Here is a 15,045-nt window from a genome sequence, read left to right on the forward strand (position 1 = left end):
TGAATGCCAAGATAAATTAACCAACCTTACTTAGAGAATTATGATGATAAACTTTCATTTTTAACTGTATGATCTATCTTATCTAAGATCTGCAGTCCATGCTACACAAGGCAATGTGGTACCCAGGTATGGGTAAAATACAACAAAGGAGTTACTCTGGGAGTCTTAGTCCAGACCTTAAAGTGGGCATCAGGTATACATTTGCATTCTCACAATCTCTACACAATGGGGGAAATTCACAAACCCAAGTACCATTTGAGCAATTTTTGTCTGAAAGGAAAAAAAAACACATACATGTATAATACATAGAAGTTAGAATTAACAATAGAATAATTTATTTCGGGAACACTTCTGTATTGCCCAAAAGTTAAATTTAAGTTTTTGGGATAGAAGATAGAAGCCTCAATTACTGTTTACACCCTAGAAACCTATTTGTCCAGAAAATAAATCCTGTTCTACTCAATTTATTAAATTAAAGTCTTGCTAAAGATTTAATCTATATCTTACAGAGTGCTAATTTAAATTCAGACTGTGGTATTTTCAAATTATTGCCAAAAACTCCAAACAGTGCCATGTGACTGGCCAAGTACCGCAGGGACTGGGCTGGGTGGAGTGGGCAGAGGGTTCTGTGACCCCCATATTGTGCACCAACAACCCCTGTCAGCACTGGGGCCGAATGCTCGCAATGAGAGTTGTACCCTTCCTGTAGAAGTCACAAAATCTGGGCTAATTGTGGTCAGGGATCTCAGCATGACAACAAAAGCAGATGGCTTGGCAAATAATGTCTCAGAGGATGCATTTGTCTTTTCCCTTCTCAGGCCAGTGGCTGCAGTGGTAAGCTGTGTTGAGTAACACTCTGCTATTTTATATTGGGAACTATAAAATGGGGAAATAATAATAGTTGATTCTACATGAAAAATTAATTAAATTAACTATTGCTAATGGCACTATAGAATAATATCAGTTTTATTGCACATATTTACTCCAGTTAAACTCCAGTCTCAATATCTTCCTCAGTGATACACACACTAATAGATATACGTATACTTTGGTTAAAGACCCTTGTTAAAGCCATTGTAAAAACTGATATTAAACACAGGACACAAAAAACATCAGTCAAATGAACATTTTCATTTTCACTGACACTGCAGAAGGATGGTTTTACAGTGTACAAAACATCTGATAAGTTTCTTCTAGTATTTAGTGCATGTGCATTTATTGGAGGTTCTTCATAAAACAACTTACACCAACTTACCTACAACATCACTTTCTTTTGATTGTTCTACTCAACAGGAATCTCACTTTCATCTGCTACTTGTATTCATAATCAGCCTCCGGAATACAAAATATTTCCATATTCAGAGCTTGTATTGCAATACAGCCCTCTCCTCTCAAGGCACAGCTAGCACTCACAAATTTTGCCTGGCCTCCTGGGACAGATCAGCTGTCAGAAAAACACATGCCTTTCTGTTCAGACAAACACAGTCAAACACAATGGCCATCTGGCACGAAGCGCTGAGTAACAGGATATGATGACAGCTCTGCCCTTGGCCCGCCAAGTGGACGGGTACTTTTATTTAAATTGGCCGCAGTCTGGAATCAAGCTCCATCAGAAAGTCACTCTACTGAGTGAGAGTGTGTCAGTGAACAACTGCATTGTTTTATGAATGATACATTGCTAACTTCTTATCCATCCTGAGTAACCCTAATGAGCTGTTCCTGTGATTATTCTAGCCTGTTCTTACTCTTGTTAAAGTTAACTGGAAAATGATGGTGATATTTATTCAGTCTTTGTGAAATGATGGTAGAAAACTGCTAAAAAACTGTCAAATGTGTGGTCTTTACAAAAATGCCTTATTGTGAGATCATTTTCATGAATGTATTACTCATGACTGGATATCCATTTCAAATGGGCGTGAATAAGAATATTTATTTTCCAGTTATTTGGTTCTCATTGTTTGCAAATGAGTGAGCACACAGCAGTGAATAAATAGATGATTGCACTACTAGGTCTGAAAAGAGGCAATGATCAAGTAATTTGAATACTCAACAGATTACTGCCACATTTCTTCAATAATACACCCTGAAATACACTACTGTAGAGAACACAGGTGGTTGATTTTCATGATTTACAAAGTGAATCATGCATTCAATTACTGGGGAAATCATGCAGGAAAATAGGGTTTGAAGTCGTGGGAGATAAATGGTTATTACTGTATTGGAAGCTTGTTCTTTCCACAATCTCTGAAAATATTTTTTTCATCCACACCCTGTATGCCCTATGATATGTTTTTAATTTTTCTATTTTGGGAGGGGTGGTATTTTAGAGAACTTTCTGTTTAGAATATTATTCTAAATGTCATCAATGTTGTCATTCAATGTTAAAACTTAGCGAAAAGCCTTTTTTTTAATTTATGTTTTACTATAATGTCAGCAGGGAGAGAATTTTAAATTCTACAAGCATTGACACGAAAAGCATGGTCAGCAAAGGTTTTGTGTTAAATCAATGGGATGAATTGCACACTGTCCAGAAGACCTAAGAGAATGATAAGGAGCAGGGACCAGCAGCACTGATAAATAAGAAGGCAATTATGAAGACATATATAAATCAAGTTTATTTTTTAAAATCTACATCTGACTCAAAGGGAAGCTAGTGTAGACAATTTAGAAATGCTTATGTTTCTTTAAAGCTGTAAAGTTAAAGTAAATCAGCACTGATGTGTCCATTCATTTTGTGAAAAGTAATTATTATTATTAGTAGTAGTAGTAGTAGTATTGATAGGAAAATGATACATGTAAAAACCTAGTTTGTCAACTGAAAAGGTACACGTTACTGATTTTATAACAGGAAATTGATTAAGTATGAGGCTGGTTTTGAAACAAAGATTTTAGTATTCACTTACCTCTGGGCATGAGTGGAAAGTTATTTGACTCATCTGAGGGCTTGCCATCTGTATGACAATAGGGGGCTTTTTCAACTACACAGTAAGTCCAGGATTACAGAAACCCAGAAGCTGGGTTCTCACATTAGGACTATGTCACTCAGAATATTGTTTCACCGATCTGAATATGCAATCTGCCTAAAGTAAATTGCTTAATCGGTTAATATTCCTTAAAGTCTTTTGGCATACATTATCTCAGTCTTTACTCTTACATAAAGCAGCAGACTGACACTGACACTGACAGCTTGTGCTTCATAAAAAAGACCTTTACAATGCCTGGCTGAGTCACACATAGCTCAAGTTCCTGAATGTATTAGTAATTAAAGATTCTCTTTCAGCTGATTCATAAAGGACCAGTAGAAGTATTTGTTACTTATGTAAACATATCTAAATCAAAACATAACATATCTATAACTGTATATTATGTAGAAATGTAGGGATATTCTAGGTTAATATGTTTTATAACCTACTGGAAAGCACAATAAAATGTATATGAAGATCCTTTTAATATTCCTTTTCAATGTTTGTCAGTACTAAATAGGTTTATATAGTTTATATAGACAACTAATTTAAATTAAAGTGTTCATATCAACTTATCAATATAATATTAAATACCTAACTTGATAATTTGATATTAAAAAAAACAAAGAAAACATTATAGAGAGCATTTAACCATTTATAAATGTAAAAATGCTATTTACACTTCCTGAATATACAGAATACATCATGGAAGTTTACTTTTACTGCATTCTAAATTAGATTTAGATTGAGAATCCAAGGGTTCAATTATAATTTCTTTGTTTGTTCAATTATCCAACAACTTCAAATACTGATAATAATAATTAAGCACTCATAATTAGAATGCTTGTATCTGCTCTGAAGTTCAATGTTAGGTTACATTCTAAGCCTATTTTCAGAAAGAGCAAGTTCTCCTAGCACTTGTTTACATTCATAAATCATTCAAAATTGTCCTACACATGGTACTATGTCAAGTGCTGTTACAGAAAGGCTTAAGCAGCCACAAATTACAGGTATAAAAGTGCAGATTTTACAACTGACAGATGAAAATATTAAATAACTGAAATAAAACAATTGGGCCACATGAATAGTTTAAAAAACAATAAACAGCATGTGAATGTAAACAAACCTCACCCTTTTTATTCATGCAGGCTTCATTACAAGACTAATCTGGTATCTTGACTGTTAATGCCTTGCTGTAAAAAGTGCTTATCATTCCTATTATGTCATTTGGTCATGTGTGATTACCTCTTGCAGTTTTTGATAAGATCATTATCAGCCAGACTAACTATTAATTGCTGCAATAATAATAATACAGACAACAATAATTTTAATAATAAGACAAAACATCCTGGAACACTAACCAAACATTCCATGGGAAAAACTGAAATGAACTTTGATAAGACATGCAAAACTATTCAGTAGGATTTTTTCTTTGGCAGTTAGACATCCAAATCTAAACAAAACAAGAGTGGAGACAGTGGAGATTTAATTGTCTGCAATATGTTTTCACTATAGCACATTAGTATATTTGCAAGCAAGTAAACGTATGCAGTGAGTCTATTAGCATTTTTCTTTCTAATGGAAACATATGAGTTATATATTGATAAATTAGGGCTACATACTGTGCAGTTGTACAGTTTATACAGTTTCTGTATAAGACACACACATATATCAAGCAATACAATTTGAAATATCTTATATGCATAACAGGTCAAACAGGAGGCTAGCTACATAAGTAGAGTTGTAGTAGAGAGTTGTTGATGTAAGGTTGTTGAAGTGAATGTAATTGAAGACCAGAAGAACTGCACTGCATGGAGGGAAATAAGAATTGCACAGACCAAAGTTGGTAGAAGCAGAAAGTACAGCTACAGAAAAAAAACATTTGGTCAAGGAATTCAGAAGAGGCAGATGGTGTCGGCACTCAAGTCAGGCTCAGTCCTTGCTATTCATGTTCCCTGTATCTGGATATTTCAATTATACAATTACAAGAAACACATTTTATATGACATCCACTCTTTAAACTGTATATAAAATGTAATTAACTTAAGAACGAGTTCATTATTTGTATCATTAGTTGAATGAGTTAATTATCTGTATCATTAGTTCTGTCCTTGCAGGTGTGACAGGTTTGCTAGCTTTTAAAGAGCTACTTACAGCTTTAAAAGGGAGAAAATACATATGCCAAATGACACTGCATGTAGCTGTTAATGAAAAAGGGACAATGACATTCCGAGGTAGGGAAGTGCATAAGCCTGTGTGGGTCCATCTGTTCAGTCAAAATAAATGACCACTTGTCAATGAAAAGAAAAGAAAGTGTCTGACCCTACCTACTACAAGCGTGTCAAACTCTCAACTGAGTCACATAACATGTCTTAAAATGATCAAAACACAATCTGGGATGTGAACTTTCAGCATTTGATTTATATTTATTCATCCCATCCAATTTTTTTTTCCAAGTCTTGTTCAATCAAAGCAGACGAGCAGTATAAATGAGGACAAAATAAGACCTGCATTTTTATTGTAAAACACATGAAGAACAGAGTTGTTAACTTAACTGACTAGTTCAAAGTTCACTCTGTCATTTATCGAAGTTTGGCACACGGGTGAATTTTCAGAACTAGCAAACAATTTCCAAGGTTAGCGAAAGGAGAAAGGTTATCAGTTGTTAGTTTGCTTTTCCTTATGCTGCAGTATCTAACCATCTTAGTTTCTTTTGAATTCTACATCAAGCAAGAGACTGTCACTGTGAGTGTAATAAGACATTAAGTTTGGAGAATAAATATGTAACAGAAGAGTTATTATCCCTTGAAAGACTTTTTCAAACCATGAAGGAAAAGGAGAGGAAAATCTAAACCATTAACAGTTAAAAAGTATATACACTCTTTATTTATAACAACTTTACTTGGTTATTAATTTAGATTAATAAAAACTGATCATTAAAACTAACTGTGTGTGTATGTGTGTGTATGTGTGTGGGTGTGTATGTGTGTGTGTGTGTGGTTAGTGTGGCAAGGGGGTTTTTCCAGTCTTGTTTTTTTTTTTTTTTTCCCCACTTTATTTTTGTTACATAAAGACACAAGGGTCTTTACAAAAAAAAGGCTAGCTTTACAACCACCAGAAGCAGCACCCTGTGGCAATCTTTGTGGGGGGGACACTTTTTTTAATGGTATGAATCAGCAGTCTAGTATCATTTTCACCAGATGGTTAGCAATCTCCTATTGCTTTACATAGAACCACAGAGGCAATCAAACTCTCCCCGGGGACACGCGGCGCTTCAGAAGAGGAGCAAGCCATTGTGTCCCTAGTCCACTAGTCAAAGTGAAGAAGAAAAGGAAGTCAGGTCAGTTACACTGTAAATGCATTTAGCCTTAATGAGGGAATGTGGCCCAAGATAGGGGATACTGTATTTTTATTAACATGCTGAATGGTAGGAACAGGGGAAGAGAAAAAATATATATTTAAAGCAAGGAGCTAAATCACTAGTGTTTTCACTTTCACCTCTGCCTCTGGTGATGACTTCTGTCACAAGCAATACAAGTGCAGTGTTTTTAATGTATCCCTTTGTGGCTGTCGTGTCAATACCTTGGGAAAGAACCTCAGAGTTCATTACGGTCTTGGCACCCTATGGGAACGCTTAAGACAAGTGGCAGAGTTTTGATATAGTCTGAACTATCATGTCATCCCCAGGGCAAGGTTGAGATGGCACTACAGAGCAGTGAGGTCCACCTCACTCAGCATACTTCTGCAATCTGTCTTGACAGGGAGCCGAGGCCTGAATGACATGCCAGGCTCCCATCCAAACCGATGTGTGCTTACAGTGGTGTGAGAGATAGATCTTGTAACACCTGCTGACACTGTGCCTGACTTTAGACAGAAAGAGAAAAAATTATTAAAAGTGATTACTCATTCATTTCTACCGTCCAAGAGACTACGCATCTGCAGTATTCTCTGTCATCTGACTGTCATGAGAGATTGCTTTAAATAAGGTCAGGCATCATGGCATGCCGTAAGGTTTCAGAAAGGCTACTACAGAGCAGTTGCTTTCTACTGGAGGCCATTCTGGGTTGTGAGAAGCTGCCAAAGCATAACTCCTCCACTGTGGGGATCTTGTGTCCCGTCTAATATTTGCACAATTTTAAACATGCCTTCCCTGGAAAGTAAAATATACTCAGGCTTACTTGGCTCAACTACAAGACGAACATAAAACATGCAAGAGTTGCACACAGTAGTAGACTGTGTTTAAATATAAATTGTATTACACGGCAGAAAACCTTGGGAATTGGAAGTTTAGTACCACAAACATGGGGAAACTAACAATAATAATAATAATCTAAACAGAGTTTGTCATTCTCTGACTACTGAAAGGTAAAGGTTATCATCATCATCATCAGGCTTCATTGATCCACTGCTGGATGAAGGCCTTTTCCAGGTCACACAAGCAAAGCATCTGATCTGATTCCGATATATTGTATACGAATCATGTACAAGTTGTCCAAAAAGTATTGGAAATATGCAGAAAATAGGAGATTCCTCTGTGCCTGGCTTTTATCGATGCCGAAAATGCATTTGATTCAATAAGTCATAAGGGCTCTAAGAAATCAACAATGCAACATCAACAATCTCACTCAACCACGACACTAGCAATATCATAATCTGAAAAGGAGTATGTCAAGGAATCACATTCTCTCCAAAACTCTTCAAACCTCTGCACGGTAACTCTTGAAGAAGTGTTCAAAAAAGGAATAAGTTAAATGCTTATTTGAACAACTTACAATTTGCTGAAATTAGGAAAAACACTTGAAGAACTTCAAATTCAAGAACTATCAGATGCAACCAAGAAAACAGGACTTTAATTTACACAAGTAAAACAAAAGTCATGTTTAACAGCTTTGTTTAATCTAAGAATTTTTGTAAATCAACAGATACTTGAAATGGTCAAAAGTTATATCTACCTTGGAAAACAAATCAATGCAGATGATATTATGGAAGATATCAAAAGAAGAGTGAAAATGGGATGGAGTGCATTTGGAAGAAACAGCACGATGCCTATTTGCCTGAAGAGAAAAGTATTTGATTAATGCATACTACCATGGCTCACCTATGGCTGTGAAAACTGGTCACTAAACGCAAAAATGTTACAGAAACTGCAAACAACGCAAAGAAGCATGGACAGGTGTATGCTTGGAATAACAAGAGATAGAAAAATAAATAAATGGATCCAGGAACAAACACAAATATGTGAAATCATTGAAAAAGTGAAAATGTTAAAATGGTAATGGGCAAGAAGAACAGACCAAAGACGCATCGAAGTAAGCTATCGAATGGATCCCAAGAAATGAAAAAATAGATAGAAGACCAAATAAAATATTTAATAATGAATATTTTTCATGTTAATACATTATATACTTAAAGTTTAAGCAAATCAAATTTAGCGAATGTTGTTACATCTAGATTAGAATTTAAGACCTACATTTTGATTCCATTCATAATTGTACCATTCAATGTAAGCCTAGACCTGAACATACATTATATCAATAATGATATCAATAATCATACCTGATCAATTGTGAGTATGAGACCTTCCTTGCACTGCGTAGTGTAGCAAGTTGTAAAGTGATTTGCAAGTGGTGTAACTAGGGCTGTTGATTTTTCTTAATGCAGTCAACGATTTTAATGTGAGTTGCCTTGCCTTACCTGTTTGGTAAATAAACTTCAACTTCTTCATCTAACCAGGACCAGCTAAATGTATTTTTAATAGTTGAATCAAATTAATGTATTCATGAAGATATTTTCAACTGACAGATGAGATTTATATTGGGATGCCTGGTTGCTCCATGTCAACGTAACAAAGCTGTGGATGAAGATTTGATCACATTCGCAGACTTAACTAACAAGGACTTACTGAGCACTGCAACTGCTGCAATGGCTAAATAAACAAGCTTGTTTGGGTAAAACATATTACTATCTAGGGGATAATAAAGAGACAGGAAGATTTTGATATTGAAAGACACCTTCAACTCAAAATTGTGGCAAACCAGAAGCAGAGCAAACATTTCTTATTTCTTTATAGGTATTTTATTAATAGTATGAAACATGTTATTAATATTTATTTTTAGTTTTCTTGGACTCCTATTTCATCTTAATTCACAAGTGAATGTAGTTCTAACTGAATAAATATAATAGAATGAATATAAAAGGTTGTTTCTGTCATGTTTGATGGTTGACTTCATGGTAATAATGGTTTGTTGCAATGTACGCTACAAACGCATACCATACTGAAGTTTACAAGTGTACAATGCTGATGGTATGCAGACCTTTAATAAACATTTGGCCTTGTAAAAGATCTGTTATTTAAACAAATATAGGTGTGTACTTTAAAATGTTACTGTCACTGGTGTGTGCTGCACATGCTAAGTTTTCAGAAAAAAGCGTGTTGCCTTTGGTCAGATGACACCTCTGGTAATATCAACGACACTTAACAGCAACACAGGACAAGGGACAACATATGTTGCTACTAACAAAGGTCTAGTTTATTTGCAGTGTCTGCTTTAAACTGTATTTCAATGTTTTTCATTCAAATCTAGTTGCATCTTGTCTATACAGTAGCTTATGTTTGCATTGCTAATGTATCCATTGTGTGAGTGAATGCTTCCTCATCATGTATGGAAAGTAAACTCAGTGGTACTTGAAGCTGAACACTATATACAGTATACCATCCACTTTAACTTTACTTAACTGCCACAGCTGAGCAAACAGCTCAGTAATTACATCCATGTGGAAGTCAAACAACAGTTTACAATGTGGAACCACAACAGTGTCTGGTCAGGAAAACACAAAATGATTCAGGCTGTACGTGGCAACAAGTCACCACTCAAGACAACTGTGAAAATGTACTTCCTTATTTGTATAGGTATATACAGTAACTATTAGGGCAGGGTTCTGGGGAAAAGCAAAGGAAGAATGGAAAAGTGATGCTTGTTATGTTCTTGGAAATTGTTTTGATGGGAACGGACTTTGCTTTAATAAAACCAAAACTATTTGCAAACTATGCATTGCTGAAATGGCATTCTGTCCAAATACCACAAACTTGTTACATTTTACTATTCGGTTAGGCTTGCTAAAAGCAGCAGTGCAAATCGTTCACAACAAAACAAAAGCCACACTAAAATTATCCTCCTTCTATAGGATACAATGGAAAATAAAATTTCAGTCGCATCATTGGTTAAGTCTGAATTGTTGTATCCAGTATACAATGAACATGGAATGCCTATTATTATTATAAGTGTACCAGTTTTCAAATACTGACAAAATTCAATGTACTACGTTTCTGGATTTTATAAAGATGCTTATTTTTATAGTTTTAAATATTATATTTTTAAGTTTATATTGTAGCCTATAATTAGTGTTATACTTAGTGTTATGCTAATTATGCTTTACATTATTTGAATGAGAACACATTTGATTTGGTATATATTTTATAATCAGAGCTATTTTTATTAGAGAGTGTATTGTTAATTTTATCATAAGTTAAATTAAAACTTAACTGATGCCTTTTTTGCTTTAGTATTATAATCAGTTATGGTATCTTGTGTGAAAAATTAAAAGGTATTGATGTCAATATATTGTTTACATTGGTATATGGTTAATAAATGATTTCACAATGGCTGATAACTAAATTAGGTTGTAAACTGCAACACTAACAAATACTGATCCATTAATTTTCACTCTTAACTCTCAGTTAAGATAACAGAAACAAAACTAAATACCATAAAAAATACTTATTTCTTAAGAATAATACTACAAATATGGAAAGATAGGTAGGTAGGCAAGTCAGTAAAAATGATTTAGTACAACATTATTTCAAATATGCTTTAGTTTTTGTATTGTATAGCTTTTTTGGTATCTTTGATAAATAAGCTGAATACGTTACACACAAAGTGATATTTAAGCATGTGTTCTCAAAGCATGTGAAGATGCATGAGATAAAAACATAATTATAATAACTTGCATTACTCAAAAATTAAAAAATGCTTCCCAACTCAATTCTTCCTCAAAAGTTTAAAACAAATCTTTTACTGCAAGTACAGGATGTCAGGATCTCTCAAAATGTCGAGAATCGAGACGACAGAAATCCCACCCAATGAGCTTCTGACATTTAAAGCCTACAGCCCTCTTTTTATTATTTTTCATCAACTGCTGAGTTTCCTCATTGAACTGACTCGCAGAGAACAAAGGAAAAGCCTGAGCAAGCCCCCCACTCTCTGTGCGTATGTGCGGCCGGCACAGGATTACAGACTGTGTTTGAGGAGAAGCCATTCGTCACCACAGTAATATTCCTGCAATGTGCCAACATTTTTTCTCTTTCATGAAAACATGTTGTAGCAACCCTCACAACAGGCCTTTGGGCATTATAGTTCCAATCTCAGCGGAGAGTTTCCTTTAATCCACCGAATACAAAACACATTTGATCGGGTCACCAGGAGCTGCTTGCTCAGTGACACCTATGCTTCCAGCCAGAACAAAAAAATCCCGGTCTTTCAGCAGCTGTTTCAATTTACAATCAAAACACCAGGGACCTACTCATCAAGTCAACCACAGGCATCACAAACCACTTTTACTCAGACAAATGTACTTACACTGCCCTGCCCACTGCAATGTGAGTCAGCACAGAAATGACAGATTGTGATGAGTTTATGTTTTTTTTGTTTTTAAAGACATAGCTGGTCTGTAAATTACACTGTTAGCAATGTAGGATTGTTTTATTGGTGACCTTTCTTCCTTTATTCAATAGTCATTCCAATATTTTTTATATTATAGAAAATGCTGTTGAGGCAAATACCCAAATTAACTTAAAGAAAAAAGTTTTCAGCGGCAATGATTACACTTCAAATGCTGGACATTATTCTCAAACATTGAAATTGTTACGATAATAGTTTTGTGGAATGTGGAATTTGAATTGAGACTTCACATTTGTTCTCTGTTCACAAAGTTCAAAATGCTTTTTCTGTTCCTTATTTAAGTCAATTATTACAGGAGAAAGCAGTGAATGATCATAAAATGTACTGTGGTATATGAGTGCTTTTTGGTAGTTGTACAACCCTATTCTTCATCCTTAGATATGTAATTAGTGAATAAAAGTTCCACTTGTTTACTTTTACTGGAGATTCCTCTGCCCATTTCATATTGTCTGTCTGAGGCCAACCCATATTGATCCTGAATCATCTACATAACAGTTCAGAAATTTGCAAAATGCTAAAAAGATCAAAATACATTTCAGAATCCATTATGGCAATCAGAAGAATGATACTGAAGATATTAAACTATAATTAAAAGTGATGAGATTTCTGACAATGAGAATGATGTATGAATTAAGAAATGTGTGTATCAGTGTACATATTTAAGATGTTTATTCGAGTTTATAATAACAGAAATTATAAACAAAACAGGAGAAGTTTATTAGAATTACTCTGAATACCCAAATTCTACTTTTTCAGAATCAATAGTTGAAGAAAACATTAGACAAGGTCATACATTTTTCTCAAATGCCCCATTCAAATGCTTGAGAATACAGCCCCATTTTGTATATATATATATATATATATATAGTTGTATTCACACTGTATTCACACAATATAATTAATTCATTTGTTTGTTTAGTAGATATTGTTAATTAAACTATACTTATTTATCAATTGTATAGTGTAAGTTTGTCTACATATAAAATCAAGATACATATCAAATTTGATTAAAGGTATAGGCAATAAGTGAGAATGGTACGGATCATGTTCAAATCAGCTCTGAAATACCACAGTAAAACTACAGAATGAGAGAAAGTCACACTTTTGGTGCGTGAATTACAACAGGCTGTAACTAAAGAAGTGCTGGCAACATTGCAAATGACAGTATAGATCCAGGATACAATAAGAAGCTATCCGTACCTGCAACAAAAGGGCTGAGAGTTGTAAACCTGTAGTGATTCTTCAGGCAAGGGACTATAATAACATGCGCTTCCTCCAAAGGAAATATATTAGTGGTATCTCCATGATGCTGTGTTGAGAGAGATAAATACTCTCAAATCAATGCAGGGTAAAGACATTTACACCCACCACTGCAGTTCACTGAAGAAAACAAATTCTTCTTATAGTTTTCCATCCGAGTTGTTTCAAAGCTGCCTTCAGACTGCTCAGCATACTCCAGCTGTTCCTTTGGTGGTTTTGTAAATCCCTCATTCTTGAAAAGCACTGCTCCCCACCTTCTTCATCTTCTGAGAATAAGGAGAAAAGAATTCCAGTGAGAAATTAACATTTCAAAATGTACAATGCACCAACACAGAACCTGATTTCAGTTTTGCTTTTTTTGTGGTCAAACCTTATATTTACTACAGAGACAAATATTAAACAGCTGTTCAATATATACCATTTTTCTTTTTCTACTTTATATTCACTCTAGAGAGACCTGCCAATGAAAGGTTATTTAAGACCTTTTACCTCCAAGGTCTTTCAATAGGAACTGAACATCTGACTTAAAGCTTCAGACAAGGTCATAACATTTGACGTTCCTCTTCACAAACCTGTTAGAGCACATGGCAGTCATGTTGATTGGCAGTGCTTAACCATTAGACAGCTGGTACCAAATGTGGTTCTTCCCTCTTAAACTTTTAAGACAAATGAGACTTTGGTGGTTTCTTGACAACATTCCATTTAATAATTATCTGTGATATGCATCATACAATCCTATGGTGATTATGTTAAGACAGCATTTGCAAAACATAACAGATGTGGCTCTAATAATGCAAGTATATTAAGTGAAAATTGTATGTTGTATGTTAACAATTTTAAACTAGGCTTTTGAAATTTGCAGGAAGTTTCCTTGTTTTACAAATAAATAAAAAAATCACAAACCATAAAATGCAAGAAAAATTGACAGTGGATTCTGTCTTACACTGAAGACATAAAATGAATTTGCACCATAAAGCATATCAAAATAATAATACACATTTCAAGTTCAATTAAATATTTTTTATAGAAAATTATAGGCTACTATGTTATACATAAAATAATAATTGTCTAATGACACTTTAAATGTTTTTGTTTTCATGGGCTTAGATCAGTGATGGGCAACCTAACTTAATCAGTGGGCCAGAAGTCCAGGTGTCAAATTACTGCCTGGGCCGCAAGACCCATTTTACCACAGTTACAAGCCACAAATACTAAATTTTCATTTAAAAAAAAACACTATAATGCAATACATACATATCAACAATGTATTAAGGAAGTAACACATGTATACAAAATATGCAGTTATGTATGCATAAATATACTACTTTATTCTTAATTTTGTTTTAATTTTGGGGGGTGGGGGAGGTGGTCGTGGCCCGCAAGTGGATGCACTTAATGTATAACATTTGTAGATAATTTCAAACAATCTTGAAAAGAGAAACAGACATCTGAGAAACACTCATCCTTTGAAATGTCTGCCTATTATCTAGAACTGCAAATTACAATATCACAGAATTAAATCAGACTTGTGTACTAAGGGGTTCAAAATCAATAACATACTTTAGTAAAAGAGACATTTAGTTAGGAACTGATGAAATTCAAACTCTTTTCAAAACACGGATGCTTTTCTTGGACCATTATCAGCACAAGTTTTGATCCCACCCCTGAACAGCTACGCACAAGTTTAAACTTAATATGATTTCCCAAACAGCTGTTAAGCAATTCCATGCATCATTGCCGATGGTCCAGACTCTATTTTCTGCTCTGGCTCTGATAAAGCACTGATAGATTTCCTCAAAAGCGGAAGGGTGTATCTATCTCCTTGTTTTGTTCAAATCAGAGACACTCCTTACTTTCCATCATATTATATGTTGCCCATGGTGCCCTAGCCCATATCCCAGAACTGAAAACCTTATATGTGGAAAATACTTGGCAAGAGGACACCCTTGGTCAACATTCCGGAAAGCAACTTCCTTGAAGCTTTGTTACAGAAAAGCCCATCCGCGTATGGAAGCATGACTACGGTAGGAAAAATATGTCATAAGGAAACTATGTGGTTGTTAAAACACACTGTAGTGCTGAGA

At 34.7% G+C, this 15,045-nt stretch overlaps 1 long non-coding RNA gene across 3 annotated transcripts in view; it reads right to left on the bottom strand.

The window, feature by feature from the left end:
• Window positions 1–15,045, bottom strand: part of LOC136771202 (uncharacterized) — a 124,724-nt gene that overhangs the window by 102,318 nt on the left and 7,361 nt on the right. For 2 of the 3 annotated variants that reach the window (XR_010822305.1, XR_010822304.1), the window contains exon 2: window positions 12,902–13,227. This is a non-coding gene — a long non-coding RNA (uncharacterized LOC136771202). Of the gene's footprint in view, window positions 1–12,355; window positions 13,228–15,045 lie in introns of those variants that run through there. The other variant, XR_010822303.1, reaches the window with a different exon arrangement.

This window comes from Amia ocellicauda, chromosome 2, assembly GCF_036373705.1.
Source record: "Amia ocellicauda isolate fAmiCal2 chromosome 2, fAmiCal2.hap1, whole genome shotgun sequence".
NCBI lineage: Eukaryota > Metazoa > Chordata > Actinopteri > Amiiformes > Amiidae > Amia > Amia ocellicauda.